Source organism: Sus scrofa, chromosome 11, assembly GCF_054392235.1.
Source record: "Sus scrofa isolate SSC_HxYL_T2T_F1_AM1 chromosome 11, Sscrofa_HxYL_maternal_Yorkshire_Landrace_v2.0, whole genome shotgun sequence".
Taxonomy (NCBI): Eukaryota; Metazoa; Chordata; class Mammalia; order Artiodactyla; family Suidae; genus Sus; species Sus scrofa.
Genome location: NC_139393.1, coordinates 83,580,937 through 83,599,366, shown reverse-complemented (window position 1 = coordinate 83,599,366; position 18,430 = coordinate 83,580,937). Strand labels below are relative to the sequence as shown.

Here is an 18,430-nt window from a genome sequence, read left to right as displayed (position 1 = left end):
TCACCTTCATTCCAGCCACCAAGCACCATCCTGGCTCCGAGCCCCCTCCTGAGATCAGGCACCTCAGCTGCAGCTGCCGCCCAGTTCAAAGCCGCCTGCACACAGGCTCCTTCCTGGCTCCCCAGTGGCTGCCGTTCCCAGCCCATCTCCCCCGGGAGCCTTCTGTATGCAAAAGTGTATCTTCGAGTCTGCTTCCTGGGGACCTTGAGCTGTCAGAGCTGCGGCCAAGGCAGCCTGAGTAGGAGGGTCTGCCAGCTGCGAGAGCCCCCACTCAGGGCGCCTGGGCACAGACCACCCCCGGCTGCAGGCTGCGGCTCAGGCTTCCTCTGCAGGTCCTCTGGGCTGGGGTGGTGGTGGGATGGAGTTCCCAGGGAGATGCATCACCTGAGGTGTTTTAGAGGTTCCAGGGAGCCCTAATAGTTATAAGGACCGTGGAATTGCTAGTTGATGCATTAGAGGGAAAGTTCTCAGCAAAGGGTGCATTTTGCTCCCGGGGGAAGTCTGACAAATATAAGACTTTTGATTGTCACAATAAACAGGGGAGATTTGCTACTGATGGGCACTGATAGGTATAGGCCAGGGATGCTGCTAAAAGCCCATGGTGCACAGGACAGTCCCCGGAACAAAGAGCCAAATGCCCTCAAAGGCCCAGAGGGCCCCAGCTGAGAAACCCTGCTTTGAGGACAGTGAAAGGCTAAGAATGACTGAACAAAGACACGTGTGAAAGTCGGGCCCGTGTGACAACCTGAACTGTGTGTCGTGTCCTGAGGTTGGTATGCTGAAGCTGTGACCCCCCAGGACAAGCTATTAGGAGGTGAGGCCTTTGAGGGGTGACTAGGTCTCCGTGAGGCCCTGAGGGTGGGGCCCCTGCCGTGGGATTAGTGCTCTTATCAGACGAGGAAGGGGAACCGGAGTGCCCCTTCTGCCACGTGGGGACACAGAGAGAAGAACGGCAGCTCTAATCCAGGCGGTGGGCCCTGACCGGGACCTGGACCTGCCAGCAGCTTGGTCCTGGACTTCCAGCCTCCAGAACGATGAGAAAGAAGCGTCTGCTGTGTGAGCTGTCTGGCCTACGGCATTCAGTACAGCGGCCCATGCTGACCATGAGGGCCTCCTTGGCAACATATTCAGAGAGCATCCTCTTCTGGGAGTTCCCGTTATGGCTCATCGCAAATGAGCCCGACTAGTATCCATGAGGCTGCGCGTTCGATCCCTGGCCTCGCTCAGTGGGTTAAGCATCTGGTGTTGCTGTGAGCTGTGGTGTAGGTCACAGATGCAGCTTGGATCCTGCATTGCTGTGGCCGTGGTGTCGGCCGGCGGCTACAGCTCTGATTGGACCCCTAGCCTGGGAACCTCCATATGCCGAGGGTGCGCCCCTAAAAAGGAGATTATCCTTTTGTTTAGCTGGAGGGTGGAATAGGGATATAGCACTTTGCTGTTGAGGTAGCAGAGCCCAGAGAACAGGAAATTCCCACCTCCATCAATTTACCTCCATAAACCTGCCCTGCCGGCCTCAGGACTCTGGGTCCAAAAGAGCAAGGCCCTGAATTACCTTCCTTCCTTCCTTCCTTCCTTCCCTTTATTCTTTCTTTTCTTTCCCTTTCTTTCTTTCTTTCTTTCTTTCTTTCTTTCTTTCTTTCTTTCCTTCCTTCCTTCCTTCCTTCCTTCCTTCCTTCCTTCCCTCCTTCCTCAGGGCTGCACATGCTGCATATGGAGGTTCCCAGGCTAGGGGTCGAATCGGAGCTGCAGCTGCCAGCCTACACCACAGCCACAGCAACGTGGGATCCCAACTGCCTCTGTGACCCACACCGTACCCTGTGGCAATGACAGACCCTTAACCCACTGAGTGAGGCCAGGGATTGAACCCACATCGTCATGGATACTAGTCGGGTTTGTTACCACTGCGCCACTATTGGAACACTCCTGAAATCGATTTCTGGATGGAGAAATCTATTTCATGGAATTTGTTTTTTGGTTTTGTTTTGTTTTGTTGTCTTTTTGCCTTTTCTAGGGCCGTCCTGTGTCATATGGCGGTTCCCAGGCTAGGGGTCGAATCAGAGCTGTAGGCACCAGCCTACGCCAGAGCCACAGCAATGCCAGAACCGAGCTGCGTCTGCAACTCGCACCGCAGCTCACCGCAATGCTGGATCCCTAACTCACTGAGCAAGGCCAGGGATCGAACCCGTAACCTCATGGTTCCTAGTCAGATACGTTAACCACTGAGCCATGACGGGAACTCCCTATTTCCTGGAATTGTTTACAAGAGGGAAAAGTAGAGGAACTATTAAAACATATTCGTTCATCCAAGCAGCAGAATACCATGCTGTAAGTTTGTCAAAACATTAAAACAATATGGAAAACCACAGGTAGAAACACTGAAATAACAATGAATGTAAAAGTAGCACAACGTACAGAAAGTGATTAAAAGCGTGTATTTGCCTAAAAATGGGAAACAGTGGTTAAGGATCCAGGTTATTACTGCAGCGGATGGGGTTGCAGCTGTGCCATGGGTTCGATCCCTGGCCTAGGAACCTCCGCATGCCATGGGGGCAGCCAAAAAAAATTTTTTTAAGTGGAAAACATATCAAAATAGATATTTTTCTGTTATGTTAGAATGTTGAACTGTCTTATGTACAGAACAGTTAATATTGCCTCGCACACAACTGTTCCAATAAAACTCTCTGGAAATGTTTTTCTTAATGAGTGTAGATATGCCATAAGCACACTGTCCCCTTGCCATGTATAGAATTGGCATAGTTCTAGGCCCAGCACAAAGCTCTTGGCTTTGGGGGCTGACCTTGGCCCTTTGGGGTGCCTGATTCTCTCCTCTCCCCCACCCATCCCCAGAGGAAGGAATTTTCTTGATGGCAGACAGGTGCAGCTGCAGTGGGAAGAAACCTGTGGGCAGTCTCAGGATGCTGCCCCCCGAGAGGACCGCTCCGTGTGTATTTGCTTTGCAAAGGGGCTGGAGGACCTTAGTTGCCTCCTGTAAGATGCGGATATGCACACGAATTAGCAAAGGGCAAATGCCAGCCCTTGAGAGGGTGCGCTCTCCGTCTCTTCTCCCGGCCTCACTTTCCAGCAAAGACCCTGCTCCCCTGGACCAGTTCTTGGGCTTTTGTGAACAAGCCAGGGTGCCCCGCATTGAAAGCAGGGGCGGGGAAGCGGGTGGCCTGGATCTTCCCAGGCGTCGTGACCCATGCGTGGTGGGGCAGGAAGATGAAGTGGGAAAGAGCAGGATGCAGGCATGTTGAGATGATGTGGCCACCTGCTGTCTTGGAGTGAGAAGGAACACGAACCCGGCAGCACGGTGACGCTCCCAAACCTGCCTGCTGTCCAGCGCCTTTGGAGACACAGCTCGAGGGCACAGCCATAGGACAGGGACCCCAAGGAGTGTGGGGAGGACCAGAAGTGACACATCCCTTTCCTTTGAGATGAAGAGAAAACGGGGAAACACTAGTGGGCTGTCCTGAGCTGCAACTGAACTTGGGTGTAGGTTGAAGCCATCAGCCCTCGGCGTGCTGGGAGGTACATTTGGGGGAAGAGACGGGAGGAGGATGCCGAGGAGAGGATGGAAGTTGCAACAGCAGCCCCAGGAACTGGGAAAAGCTGCCGACGAGGGACAAGGGAAGGGTGACAGCCGGGGTGGCAATGAGCTGAGCTCTGAGGACAGAGGGGGACACATCTCTGTGTCTCCAGCCTCTGGGGTTCCCTCAGGTTCTGAGGGGCCCACAGATAGCAGCACAGGTGACACCACTGGCTCACATCTGTGCCTTCGGGCTGCTTCTCCCTTAAGGAGGTGGCCCGGGACTCTGAGACAGTCTCTGACTGCAGGCTGAGGTGTCATTTCAGCAAGGGTCCAAGGAGCAGGACCCAGTGCTGTTCATGCCCAGGTTGCCACCTGCAGGCAGCGTTTTGCCCCCAAATTAAGTAGGGAGATCACAGCATAGCAAGAGCTTCCCTTGGGGTTTGGGAAGGAACACGAAGCGCCAGAAGCCCTTCTCCAGGCTGGTGGTGTTTCAGGGGCTCCTGCTCAGGGTCAGAGGCACGCTGGGGAGAAGCCTGGTGGCTGCCTGAGCCCCTCCATCCAACCAGCTCTGATCTGGGAATTCTGAGTCCGGCGACCCACATGCTCTGAATGGATTTTTCTATTTCTGCCACTGCCTCTGCTGCTGCCAACAGATCCAAGCCTTTTCTGCTCTTTCTACATCTCTCAGCGCCTAGATGGAGATGAAAGCTTGCTGCGCCAGGACCCGGCTGCTCCAAGTCAGGGCACCAGAGACATCCGGATGCGGAAAGAAACAGCTGATTGCTTTGTTGTGTTACCTTTTCTCCAGCCGCCGATGACACTTGGTTATGTCACTGGGGTGGGAACGAGGGTTTATTTAATACAAAGTAGCATTCTGATGATATTATTATTATTTCAGTGATCTTTGAAAAATTAACCTGCTTTTTGGCCTGGAACATCAGCTCTAGAGGTCTTGTATGCAGGACAGATAGACAGGGACGGACACACACACACACACACACACACACACACACACACACACACACACTGAAGCTTTTCTTTCAGGACAGCTACTTTTAGTACGCACTACCATTGATTGAAAGAGGAATCTCAGCACCTTACAGCAAAGCTTAGGATAAGAATCTACCCAAGGGGTGGAAAACGGAGAAGTTATCTGATGGTTTTCACCGAGGGGAGTAAAGTCAGAATCATTTTTTGGTGTGACCGGCAGAACAGACGAATTGCCAAAACATGACATCACAGCTCCGTTTCCTTCAGCTGGTTCTGGTCAAGGCCCGGATCACAGCCTCTGGCCCAGAGGGACTCTTACATCTCTAAGCATCCTGGGGGCTCTGCTCAGTGTCAGAAACCATCTAGAAATCCAATGACGGAGGAGACAAAAGCAGATCCGAAGCATCCACGTAGCATGTGTCGCTTTTTTTCCTGCCCTCAATACCTAGCCTGGTATCCGGCCTGAAATAAGTGCTGAAAATAGGCTTCTCCGGGGAGCGGGCACAGAAGCAAGCTCGTTTCTTTGCATGTCCTTGTCTTTCGCGTCTCTCGAGCGCTCTTTGTCTCTTTGACTTGGCGGCAAACGTCCACATGGTTTTCTCTCCACGCTTGTCATTGAACATGTCCAGCGTCTAAGTCCGAAGCTGGGGGTGACATTACACGAGCGAGCAGGTCATGAAAAGGGCCCGTCGGGGGCCAGATACAGGCAGACGGACGATGTACTCTCCTTGGTTCTGGGAACGAAAGGGCACAGTGAGGTGGCAGTTGCCTCGGGTCCTGTAACGGGGTCTGTGAGGTTTTCAACAAGGGAAAGGGGAGAGATTCTTCCTCCAGAGGGCTGGCCCTCAACTCCAGAGCCTTGTCACTGGCCCGCAAGGACAAGGACTGTGTTGCCCCGTCTCCGGAGCAGCAGTGACAAAGCACCGCAGACCACACCCCGGTGGCTCGAAACAGCAGACCCTGTTTCCCCAGAGATCTCGAGGCCAGAAGTCTGCGGTCAAGGTGTGGCCAGGCGAGGTCCTTTTCTGAGGCTGTGACACTGACGCCTGTCCTCCCAGCTTCTCCCTCCCAGCTCGTGATGCTTCGCTGGGAATCCTGGGGGTTCCTGGGCTGGAAACCACTTCCCTCCCCTCTCTGCCTCTGAGTCCAGGTCCCCCCACCCACTTGCTTTTTCTTTTTAGGGCTGCACCTGCAAAATATGGAGGTTCCCAGGCTAGGGGTCAAATTGGAGCTGCAGCTGCCAGCCTACACCACAGCCACAGCAACACCAGACCTGAGCCATATCTGCTCAGGGCAATGCCGGATCCTTAACCCGCTGAGCGAGGCCAGGCATCGAACCTGTGTCCTCATGGATACTAGCTGGTTCTTAACCCGTTGAGCCACAGCAGGAACTCCCCAGATTTCCTTTTTTTATAAGGATATCCGTGATACTGGATTAGGACTCACTCTAGGGACCTTATCTTCACTTGATTATCTCTGGAAAGACCATCCACAAACATTACCACTTTCCCAGGTTCTCGAGGTTAAGATTTCAGCATGTCTTTTTTGCGGGGGAGGGCGGCGAGAGGGGAACTCTGCTCAACCCATCACAGCCACCAATGACAGCGGTGCTTGGCCAGCTCACAATTTGTTCCAGTGACATGTTCTGTGTCACTTGTTTATTGTAAAGAAGCATCTAAGGCCCCTGGAGGGGGCTGACTGTATAACCGAGGGGAGCTTAAAAGTGGCAGGAAAATTAAATATTTATCCTGATCTTTTATCACCCTCCTTACACAAGGGGCAATGACGGTCGAGCTAATTAGTTTTACCAGCATATAGTTCTTGGCAATAAAAGGCTTCGTACATAATTAGTTTGCATGAAAAAAAAAAAAAACCCAGCAAATGTTAAATATTTTATAACTCAAAATAACTCTATGTTGTACTCGACTAGCCTCCTGGCCTCAGAGGGCGCTGATGAGGGCCCCTAAACAAGTGTGTGTCTGTCACTTTAAATCTCACCTGGGGCAGGAGGCCTTGGGGTCTGCAGCCTGCAGGGAACCCCATCTCCCTAAGCAGCTCCCCAAAGAGCCTGCTACTCACAGCCCATCCTCAGGCAGGACGCAGTGAGGGACGAAGCTCGCGCCACTTGACCCAGAGGGCAGGTGTGAGTGCTGTGTGGACACACCTTCCCGCCATTTTCAGTGTCACTCGGGACTTCTGAAACCGTGTGTCCTGCCAGAAGTTCAATTCCGTAGCGATAATCCCTATGAAAGTACTGTGTGCACTTCACCTGGGACTGGTTTGCGATTCCTATTGGCATCAGCATTACCATTAAGTCTTCTGACCGTGCCAGTGTGAGCGTCTCGAGTTCATGTGTGCCATGCCCCCAGCCTAGACTGGCAGACAGCATCTTCATGCTGGACCACTGCCCCCTCTGCCCCCTGAATGGACGTCTCTGCAGTGGCTGGACTCCGTCCCATGTCCTAAGGAGTCAGCCATCCGCAGCAGTGCTGCGTGAGGTCAGGTTACACGGGGCGTGACTTTGCGCCTTTCTCTCCTCTGTTTCTATTCCTGTCTCTTCTCAATGCTTACGCTGATGAAGCCAAGGACAAGGGCCGAGGGCAGCCTCAGGCCAACACCCAGAGAGGGACTGCAGCCCTCGGTCCTGCTGCTGGGGCGTGAGCTCTCGTCTGAGTCAGCCTGGAAGAGACCCCTCTCCAGAGAGGTTGTGATGACTGCAGATCTGGCTGTCATCTGGACAGCAGCCTGAGCGACAGCCTGGGCCACAGGGCCCACGGAGTGGTGGCCAGGCTCCTGAGCCACAGACACGGTGAGTCCTGAAGGCTAAGGACTGAATCCGGTCCCTCTCAAATCTGCATGTTGAAGGCCTACCCTGCACTGTGGTTATATTTGGAGATGTAGCCTTTAGGGAGGTAATTGAGATTAAAACTGAGGTCCAAGGGGGAGCCTGATCTGCTAGGACTGGTGCCCTTGCCAGAGGAGCGAGACGGACACCAGGGCTGCACGTGGAGAGAAATGTGCATGAGGACGGTGAGAAGGTGGCCCACGGGAGAGACCGTGAGAGGAAGTGAACCTGCTGATACCCTCATCTCGGTTTTCTAGCTTCCAGAAACCTGAGAGAATAAATAAACTTCCAGTCCGTGGTGCCCTGTTATGATACCCTCAGCTGACTGATACAAGCTGCTCAGTTTGGGGGTCATTTGTTACACAGCAAAGGACGACAAATACAACCATCAGCCGACACTGCACTCCCATTCCCTCTGGGCTGGGAGCCGGGTAGAACAAGACCAAAGCCCTGGCCCATAAGAATGGATCTCAGTCCACACGGAAAGACAAACACAGAAGATGAAGTAAAAGGCTAGGGTGGGAGAAGACCCCTCAGGACGAAGACACCGCTTGGGGAGACGTGGATGCAGGAGAGACCACGACACATGGTCCTGCCCGCTCTGTGCTCCCCCTGGGGACACAGGCTCGGCCTTCTCAGATACAGCATCCTCTCCACGTTGTAGCTGATGCGTGGACGCCGAAAGAGGTTATGTTGGCTGAGGTCCCGAAGCTCATCCCGGAGTCGCCAGGATTCACGGGCAGGTCTGCAAGGGGAGAAGAGAAGAGCTCCTTGGAGGGTGTCAGCTCCTCAGGGGTCAGGCAGAGGGAGAAGCCAGGAGGGACACAGAGACACCGTGGGAATGATAGGAGGAGATTAATATTTCCCCAGAATCAAAGATAAGAGCTTTTCTCGGTTGGAATCGTGTTCGATGCCCAAGACAGCCGAGACCTCAGGTAGGTTTCGGGCTTTGGGGACATCCTCGCTGCCACGTTCCAGTGGTTCTAAGCAGTTCAGGGTTTGGGTTGCAAACTGTTGTATTTGGAATGGATGGGCCATGGGGCCCTACTGTGTGCAGGCACAGGGAACTGTGTGTGACGGGGTCACTTGGCTGCACCGTGGGGGGTGAGGAGGCGGAGACCATGACCCCTCCTTCGAGAAGCCGGAGTGTAGAGGGAGGGGGAAAGAGGGGGGCGGCTGGGCCGTCTTGCGGTCCGTGCTGGGGGGGCAGCCCCTTGCTTCTGGGGGTCCTTCCCATCGGATGCTAGAAAGGTCTTAAGTCGGTTGGCTTCTGAAGGGTCAGCCGCTGGCATGCTGCTGTCTTTCAGCGCTTTCTTCCTTTCTCACGTCTCCGCTGACCCAGAGCATCTCTGCTGAGCGTGCTGTCCACTCTTAGGCAGCACTTGGCGCAAGGTGCTGGGGTCAGTAGGGGCAGGGAGAGCCCTGGGGATGCTCTCTTTGCACACGAGGTGCTGTCTCAGAGCCGGAGGTCTCTCCAGCACCACCCAGCCTGTGGGTGGGGGGGTGGAACTCTTGGCCCAAAGAAGGGGGTGGGATGGAAAAGGCGGACTTCGGAATTTCCTGAGATTCAGATTTTTGTACAATCCTGCAAGAGCACTGCCTGCAGTAGAAGGTGGCCTGGCGGGACTGGACTGCAGCCTAGATGTGGCACGACCTGGCTGGGCATCTGGGGCTGTGCGGAGGGGCTGTTAAAGGGAGCCCCGCACCGTGTGATGCCTAAGTGGTTGTAGTGTGACCGTCACAGCAGTCAAAGGGACACAAGATCCTCTATCTGTAAAGTGTGACAAGGGCAACCAGCAAATTGCCTGAGGGTTCCCGGGAGCATGCGTGATGCCCAGGCTGCCTGGGCTAAAAGGGGATCCTGTCCTTCCCCCTCTCGTGAGGCTCCTGTTCCTCTGCTTCGAACTGACCATGAACCAGCCCTTCACTGTTAATTCGTGTCTACGTGTTTTCTGATGGACTGGCTGTTGGTTTTATTGGTCTCCTTCCCCAAGAAAATACAATCTGCTTGATATTGGGGTCATTGTCCTTGGCTCCGGCTGACCTGTTTGGACTGACCTGTGGTTGCTCAATATTGTAAATGAGGACTGTGCCCACCAGCCCTCTTCCTGTTCCCAAATGCCTTTTCTTTCTTTCTTTCTCTCTTTCTCTCCTTCTCTCCTTCTCTCTTTCTTTTCTTTCCCTCTTTTTAGGGCTGCTCCCAAGTCACATATATGGAAGTTCCCAGGCTAGGGGTCAAATCAGAGATGCAGCTGCCAGCCTACGCCACAGCCACAGCCACGCCAGATCCGAGCGGCATCTGTGACCTACACCACAGCTCACAGCAACCCTGGATTCTTAACCCACTGAGCGAGGCCAGGGATCGAACCCCTGCATCCTCATGGATATCAGTCAGGTTCATTACCACTGAGCTGTGGTGGGATCTCCCCCAGATATCTTCTCTGCTCCACCCGGGAAAGGGAGCAGGGATAATCCAGGGAGAGATCAAACTTCCAGTCATAATCACGCCATTGATTTGCTTGGATTTAAGGACCTGGGGTGAACTGTGTCCTCCCCCCTCAAAAGACAGGATGAAGCCCCCCGGCCCCAAGAGCAACCTCCATTGGCAGCGGGGTCATTGCTGATGTGACTGGTTAAGGGGCAGGAGGAGAGCGAGCCCTGATGAGCCCTGAAGGAGGCGCCTGTGCAGACGGACAAGGAGGAGCCCCTCGCGGACCCCAGCGGAGACCGAGGTCAGGAAGGGCGGGGCACAGGGCGGCTGGGGCTTCTGGAAGCTGAAAGCGGCAAGAGGTTCTCGGGCAGGCTTCAGAGGGAGCCCCGCCTTCCTGAAGCCTTGATCTTGGACAGTAAGAGAATAGACCTCTGCTGTTTCACCCCACTCCCCAGCCCCAAATCCCCCATCCTCACAGCAAGAATCCCAGTGTCTTACTTAAAGAAGACAAGGCGTGAAAGCATTCAAATGAAGACCTTCGTTAACTTCTTATACATACTGCACTACGCTTCGTCTTTAAAGGTCAGACAGTTTGCTTCAGAAAACAAAGAGAGATTGAGTCTTGCAACAGTTTCGTGGCCATCTTGGCCCAGTTTTCTCATCGTTAAAACATCGCCGGGACTCGACGGCTGGCCTTCACGCCCCCCACACAGCCCAGCCGCTCACACCCCATCATCCGTGTTTGATTTTTACCCCATCTGCATCCAGCGAGGATGTGAGGCCGTGGCATCAAAACAGCATCAGGTTTTACGCCTTCCTAGCCCGGGAAGCCTGCAAAGACGAGACAGTAAAATATGTGCTAATAAATGGTTCTGCGTCTACTGCCTGCTGCAAGGGTGATCAATTTTTGTGACTCGTGTATGAAGATGTATCTCTCTAATACCGGGGACTCGGCTTCTTTATTTATTTCATCAATTTCGTTCTTTTGTTTTCCCGGCGATTTCTAGGAATGATGAACGGATGGCGGTTTAGCACAAACTGTGAACCTGCGCCCCCCCCACCCCCCCTCACCCCACCCCCCCCCCCCCCGCCGCCTCTTGGCTCCCCGGGTGCAGCTTAGAGAGTCATGGATGGTGGAGGGTGTATGCTGGTTCTCTCCGCCGTCTGTCTCTCTGACTCCAGGCGGCACTCTGGTTCTCGACGGGCTGCAGGGGACACATCAGTTTTTGGTGACTCGGGAAGAGAGCACCATTCAGGGCCAGCAGGTCTGCTCTCCAGCCCTGCTCTGTCATTGAGCAAGACGGCGAAGCTGGGAATTGAGATGCTGCCCTGAGCAGGTGGGGCATCCCCCACCTGATTCTCTCCTTTCCAGCTCATTCCTCAAAGGCACGTTCAAATCCATTGCCGCTTATCACTTCATATACTTTTTGCTTCACTGTTCGACTAATTAACCAAATGATAAGTTGATGTGATATCTTATAGTTTATAAATCACGTCACTTTGAAATAATTATCTTTTCTTTCTTTCTTTTTCTTTTTTTGGCCACCCCATGGCCAGGGATCCGATCTGCACTGCAGGTGGGACCTACCCCACAGTGGCAACGGCAGATCCTTCAACCGCTGTGCTGGGCTGGGCAGAGAACCTGTGTCCCGGCGCTGCAGAGACCCGGACGATCCCATTGCACCACAGCAGGAACGCCAACAGTAGGAAAACCACCCGATGTCTCCCAGGTGGCCCCCTCAGGACCTGGAAAAGCTTTTCCCTAAGGGCTCACACCTTCTTTCCTCTGTTCCCCCTCCCCGTGACACATGCACCTGCAGGCTGATTCCTTTGCATCCCCCTTGGGACCTAGCCTAAATGCGGCCCGGGGACACTCGCTGGCCAACCCGTCAGGGTTGGGAGCGCCTGGGGGCCAGGATGCAAAGAGGAGTCTCCCGTGCTTATTTCCTGCAGGAGACAAGCTTGCTGTGTGTTAAGTGGGAAATTCACCTCAGTGATCTGTCTTTTCATCCGTCAGATGATTAGCAACAGGCCCTATGCTCTCAGATGAAGGGCTCACGGGACCCTGGGAAGCTGCGTTTGTCTCCTTTGGAGAAAGAAGGCTGAGGGTGGGACTTAGGTGGCAGAGGGTGTGGCCATAACCTTTCCCCAGATGGGATGGGACGGGGGAACCAGAAAGGGAGGGGGCAGTCCATGTCCTTTTCTTGGATCAAAATGGCAAAACATGGGATTTCATTCTTCCCTCCCTTTTCTCCAAAATCAACGGATTTTACAGCCTATTCTCAATCGATTCTACTAAACAGAATGTGCAGATTAAAAGTGAAAAAGGCAGAGAGCCGGTGACCCGGCTTCGGGTTGAGTCACCTTTGGTTTCTTCTTTCAATCTGGAAGTCCTTTACCTCCCAGTATTCATCGTAATGGCTGGTTTCAAATACGTCTTTCTTTAGTCTCTCAAGGAAAGTGCTCAGCATTTTTGGTCGTGATTGGGTTGGGCATCTTGTGGCCTCGGGACTCGTATCCAGTTGGGGGTGGGGACAACCTGGGTGCCAGCCTGGCCTTGTAGCAGCAGCTCCATCCTTACCACCTCGTGTGAGGTGTTGATTTAATGGGTCCAGGCAGAAATCGGCCAGATGAATAAAAAATTGAACCAGGATCAGGGACAAGGCCAAGGAGAAGCATCTGACAGCACCAGGGGGTCTTATGATCCACGAGGAACTTCAAAGCCATCTGTCATTACAGGGTATCAAACTAATTTTTTCTTTCGTGAACAGGTGTATATGTCCTGCATAACTGGGAGAACTAAATTTCACCTCTCGTGTTCCCTTTTCATAGGTACAGCTAAGTAGATATTTTGACTGGATAAGTTGTGGGCACGAGCGGGTATGAAGATTATAAATTAATACCGTAAGGTCTGTACCTTAAGTAACATCTTGCCTATGGCCCTGGTGATAGTTATTTCTTACAGCCGTTCAGGTTAGAGCTTCAAATAAAGGGGGGAATTCGAATGGATCTGGGTCACGTGGAATCTGTACAAAGCAAGAGCTAAAGCTTCTCCTGAAAGGATACAGGAATCCTGTGACCAGGTGGGGAGTTTGAGGTGGAGCAAAAGAGTCTGTAATGAAAAGTGAATTAAAGAACTGGTGCCTCTCCTAATGACAAAGACCTCGGTAAAGTAGAAATATAAGAAGAATTAGCAAAGTAGGTGAATTTCTTGACACCTCTGTGTTATATGGTCGTCAGCCTGTTCCTCATTTATCTGCTTTGAGTCGACAGAGGGCTCTGGGTACACTGAAGATGGTAGAGAGGCAGCTGTATTAACAAACTGCCCATTGCCAGCTGGTGAGGGGCCATATTTCCTATAGGTCTATGTAATCAGAGGCTACAGAATTTAATCAAGGGCGGCAGTATTTCACGCTTGTGAGGCCATTACTGTGAAATATGGGGTTTTTTTTGTTAAGCACAAGAAAAGACCAGTACTTCCATTGGATTTTAAACCAATACTATTGAAACCTTTCAGAGAGCTTCCACGGTCCTTGCACCATGGTGCTCATCGAATCCGAAATCTTCTTCGTCTGAAATCTGAAAACATGTTTCCAATGCAGATGAAGCTCTCCATCCTGCATCCTGCAGAGGCGTCCTGCGGCTCCTGCAGGTGAGGAAGAAAGGTGTCAATTGTTCACTTTTCATACTTCCTCAAGTAGAAGGTGACAGCCAGGTGGCCCCTGTGTCGGGCTAAGCCAATGTCAGGAAACACGGGGTCTGGCAGCTCACTGCTCTACAGCCAATAAGCAGGCATGGTTGATGGAAAGGAAAGTTTGCTTTACTTCGGATGCAGCAACTGGGGGAAGGCGGACTCCTGTCCAGAGGCCAAATCCCTCTGCCCTCCCCCCTGCCCCACTGACAATCAGTGGGCAGGAGCTGTTCTAGGCACAGGGAAGGGGCACATGCAGAAACAGCACCATCAGCTCTGACAGTCGCCTCGGACTTTGCTGTGCAGAGATCTGACCAGTGCCATCCTCACTGTTTTAAGTATAGTCAGTCTTCAGTTCCAGGGTCGGTTTGTTAGCATTTCCTTGAGCTGCAGTCTGGTCGGGATGTAGTTTATTTCTTCCACCTGGTGGGAGACTCAGTATCTCCAAGACAGCTCATAGGATGTGGCTCAGAATAGTGTTTATAGCCCTTGAGATGGAACTAAAGGTCCTTGACTTTGCTGAATGACTTGGTCTCATCTGACTGTTTTCTTTTGCTCCCATATTTTCTCACTTCTTTAATTAAACTTATTCTTTGACTAAATTTTTTTCTACAGACAGAAGGCAGGCAGAGGACATGGGGAGAGGGCCATAGGGTCCTGTTCCATTTCAAGAAGAGAGAGAGAATCTTCAATTATAATTATTGTCTTAATGTAATTCTTTCTGACTTGTCTTCCAAGCCAAAATATCAAGGAGTGATACTAGACAGTGTGTGGGGCCCAGAAGCCACATACAATTGCCAACACCCCGTTTCACTTTCACCTGGCAGCAGAGCTTTACAGTTTAGGGCCTGAAGCTCACGTCTTTATGAGGAAGGACACATATATAAGTTCTCTTAAAGAAAGGCACCAGATATATTTTCATGTGAGAGACTGATAATTCCCATAGCAAAGAGGAAACCATACCTCAAGAAGATACACGCACCCCAGTGTTCATTGCAGCACAATTCCCCATAGCCAAGACAAGGAAACAACTTAAATGTCCATCAGCAGAGGACTGGGTAAAGAAGATGCAGTACAAACACAATGGAATATTACTCAGCCACAAAAGAACGAAATAATGCCATTTGGAGCAACGTGGATGGACCCGGAGATTATCCTACTAAGTGAAGTAATTCAGAAAGAGAAAGACAAATACCACATGATATTACTTATACGTGGAATAAAAAAATGATACCAATGAACTTATATGCAAAACAGAAATAGACCCGCAGACATACCAAAAAAACTTATGGTTACTAGACAGTGAAGGGCTAAGGGAGGGATAAATTAAGAAGTTAGGATTAACGGATGCAAACTACTATATCTAAAACAGATAACCAACAAAGACTTACTGTATAGTGCAGGGAACAATACTTAATATTTTGTAATAACCTATAAGGGAAAATATGCTTAATTGAATCCATTTGCTGTACACCTGAAATGAACACAAGATTGAAAATCAACTATATTTCAATTAAAAAAAAGTAGAATTGTTGCAATTAGACAATCATCATACAGAAGAGTAAAAATATTCTCCTCTCTCTCTCCCTCTCTCTCGCTCTCCCTATCATCTGTCTTTGTCTGGAACTTCAACTGGTACCCAGGTTATGGAGCTTCATTGTAAAACAAAAGCAGCATATCCTATACTTTTTCAGAAAATCATAACTGTGTTATCACCCGAAGTAGAACCATTTAGTTTATACATATTGAGATGGTGTCATTATCAGATGTCGTCTGGAAGCCCTAAAATGGCTTTCAAAACAATCTCTTTGGTTTGTAATAAAAGTCCAGCATGTCTGGGTATCATGTCCCCATGTTACATGGGGTTGTTGTCTTCAGAACTGGTTATCTGCCCTGACGTGATGGTTCTCAGATGAAGAGGCAATGGCATTTCACCAGAGGATGCAGTCTTGCCCAAAGGTGGGTTCTTTTTATTTTTTTTAATTTTTTAATTTTTTTGCTTTTTTTAAGGCTGCACCTGTGGCATAAGGAGCTTCTCAGGCTAGGGGCTGAATCAGAACTATAGCTGCCAGCCTACACTACAGCCAGAGCAATGCAGGATCTGAGCCCCATCTGCAACCTATACCAGAGATCATAGCCATGCACCATCCTTGACCCACTGAGCGAGGCCAGGTATTGAACATGCATCCTCATGGATCCTAGTCAGATTCGTTTCCACTGAGCCAAGGCAGGAACTCCCCAAAGGTGGGTTCTATCAAGAGCCCAGTGACCACAGGAAGAAAGCAGATAAGACCTGGTACTTCAATTAGTCTTATGGCTCATCTACATCCGTGATGCTCTAAGGTGGGGGTGGGGAGTAAAGAAGGGAGGAAGTGTGGAAGACACGAAATACTCATTTTTTTTTCCTTTCTTTCTTTTTTTTTCAATGGCTGCACCTGTGGCATATGGAAGTTCCAGGCAAGGGGTCAAATCGGAACAGCAGCTGAGACCTACACCACAGCCACGGCCACACTGGATCTGAGCCCCTTCTGCAGCCTACGCCACAGCTCGCCCACCTAGAGAGGCCAGGGATCCAACCTGCATCTTCACAGAGGCAACATCGCGTCCTCAACCTGCTGAGCCCCTACGGGAACTCGAACTACTCATATCTATGTTCCTTGATTCACCAACAGGAAGCGTGTTGTGGTTACATTGTGTCCTCTGCCCCCCAAATGCCTGAGCCAGTCCTGACCTCTAGGACCTGGGCATGCAGCTTGGTTTGGAAACAGGTCTTTGCAGATGCCATGCAGTCAAGATGAAGTCACGTGGGGGGCCTCTGTCCCGTAACTTGTGTCCTTACAGAAGACAAGGCCACGCGGGGCGAGACAGCTGCGAGCCAGTCCACACCAACCATCTCTGGCAAGAACCGGCGGCGGGGAGGGGCACGGCCCAGCAGACCCTTATCTCAGACTTCTGGCCTCCAGAGCTGCAAGGAAGCGGATTCTTACCATTTACGCCCCTCAGTTTGCAGTACCTTGTTCCGGCCGCCCTGGGAAGCAGACACAAATCCTAGCAGTCATGCTGTGTCTCTTGCAGGCGAGGTGCTAGCTGCTGACGCCTTACAGCTCAGGCAGTAAGTAGGTCTGTACACAGAGCCAAGCTCTGACTGTGCTGGGGCACCGTCTGGGAAACTGCCAGCAATCTAGGTTCTCAGGGCCACCCCAGAATCAGGGTGCGGGGGTAGAGGGTGGACCCAGAGCCTCGAGCATCACAAGGCAATGCTGATGCAGGATCCAGGGTGAGGAGGAGCTGACGGCCTCAGGGGCAGGGAGGAGATGCTGACTCACCTCTGTCCTGCCCTACAGCCCATGCACCACTTGACAAACTGGGCGCACGCACACACACACACACACACACACGCAGAGTAATACTTCTGAACATGCCCTCTCCACAAAAAAAAAAAAAGAAAAAGAAAGAAAAGGAAGCCTGGGAAGCAGAGAAGGGGCAGCTGAGCAGAAGGCCAGGGTGGTGTCCACCTGCAGCCCCCGTCTCCTGGATGGCCAGACTCTCTTTCATTGCCTCAAAAGTTTGCAGTGATAACTATTATTTCTACTCTGATATGTGTCAAGGCCAAAGGCTTAATGACAAAGGCCAAGAAGCCTCTTTATCTGGAAGGGAAAAAAATGAATGGGAGTTCCCGTCATGGCGCAGTGGTTAATGAATCCGACTAGGAACCATGAGGTTGCGGGTTCGGTCCCTGTCCTTGCTCAGTGGGTTGAGGATCCAGCGTTGCCGTGAGCTGTGGTGTAGTTGCAGATGCGGCTCGGATCCTGCGTTGCTGTGGCTCTGGCGTAGGCCGGTGGCTACAGCTCCGATTCGACCCCTAGCCTGGGAACCTCCCTATGCCGCAGGAGCAGCCCAAAGAAATAGCAAAAAAGACAAAAAGAAAAAAAAAGAATGAACGAAGTCACTTAAAATAATTTGTTTTATCCTGTTTCCTTCTTCAAGGCTCTTTATGTATCAAATATCAACTCGATTTGCCTAATACAGACTTTCTTTGCAAACACGTCCACCTGGCCCTTAATGAAGAGTTTAATGATTCTGACTCCAACTAGCAAAGCTGCTGCAAGACAAACAGCCCTTATTTTCTAAAGACTGAGTCCCAAGGCTAAGCAGCCACCCTGGGACCGAACCTGGAGGGCAGAGCACAGTTTGTGACTTGAATAATTTCTTTTTCCTTCTGCCGTGGGCGTTAGCCACCAGTCTTCAGCTCAGACACTAGACTTGGATGTTACAGAATATTGGTGATGCTGTAATTATCAGAAGAGCCGGTTCCCTCCTTGTGAAGAGAGCTGAGTGGAAGACGGGGGGCACTTCCAGGGACCCCGGGCAGCCCTGATTTATCCGATTCATGGGTCGACCTCTGCTTAGCTGTATTTGTTGTTCATAAGTAAGCATTTCTTTTTGTTTATTTTTTGGCCTTTATTTTTTTTAATGAAAATATTTTTATTATAGGAGTTCCCATCATGGCCCAGTGGTTACTGAATCCGACTAGTATTCATGAGGATGTGGGTTCAACCCCTGGCCTCACTCAGTGGCTCGAGGATCCGGTGTTGCCATGAGCTGTGGTGTAGGTTGCAGATGTAGCTTGGATCCTGCGTTGCTGTGGCTGTGGTGTAGGCCGGCTGCTACAGCTGCAATTCAACCCCTAGCCTGGGAACCTCTATATGCCACAGGTACTGCCCTAAAAAGACAAAAGACAAAAAAAATTATTATAGTGGATTTGAAATGTTCTGTCAATTTCTGCTGTACAGCAAAGTGACCCAGTTATACACATATGCACGCACGCGCGCACACACACACACACATATACACATTCTCTCTTTGTCTCACGTTTCCTTCTATCACGTTCTGTCACAAGTGATTGGATATAGTTCCCTGGGCTGTACAGCAGGACCTCATTGT

General features: G+C 51.3%; 1 long non-coding RNA gene across 5 annotated transcripts; it reads left to right on the top strand.

Annotated features, from left to right (window-relative positions):
* The first annotated feature begins 7,084 nt into the window (after window positions 1-7,084).
* Window positions 7,085-17,915, top strand: LOC110255857 (uncharacterized). Of its 5 annotated transcripts, XR_014820119.1 has the most exons (5): window positions 7,085-8,299; window positions 9,934-13,447; window positions 14,102-14,197; window positions 15,130-16,598; window positions 17,474-17,915. It is a non-coding gene; the product is annotated as an uncharacterized LOC110255857 (long non-coding RNA). The 5 variants fall into 5 exon arrangements; XR_014820120.1 differs by lacking the exons at window positions 15,130-16,598; window positions 17,474-17,915 and having other exon boundaries at window positions 9,934-15,021; XR_002336766.2 differs by lacking the exons at window positions 14,102-14,197; window positions 15,130-16,598; window positions 17,474-17,915 and having other exon boundaries at window positions 9,930-10,677.
* The last annotated feature ends 515 nt before the right edge of the window (window positions 17,916-18,430 follow it).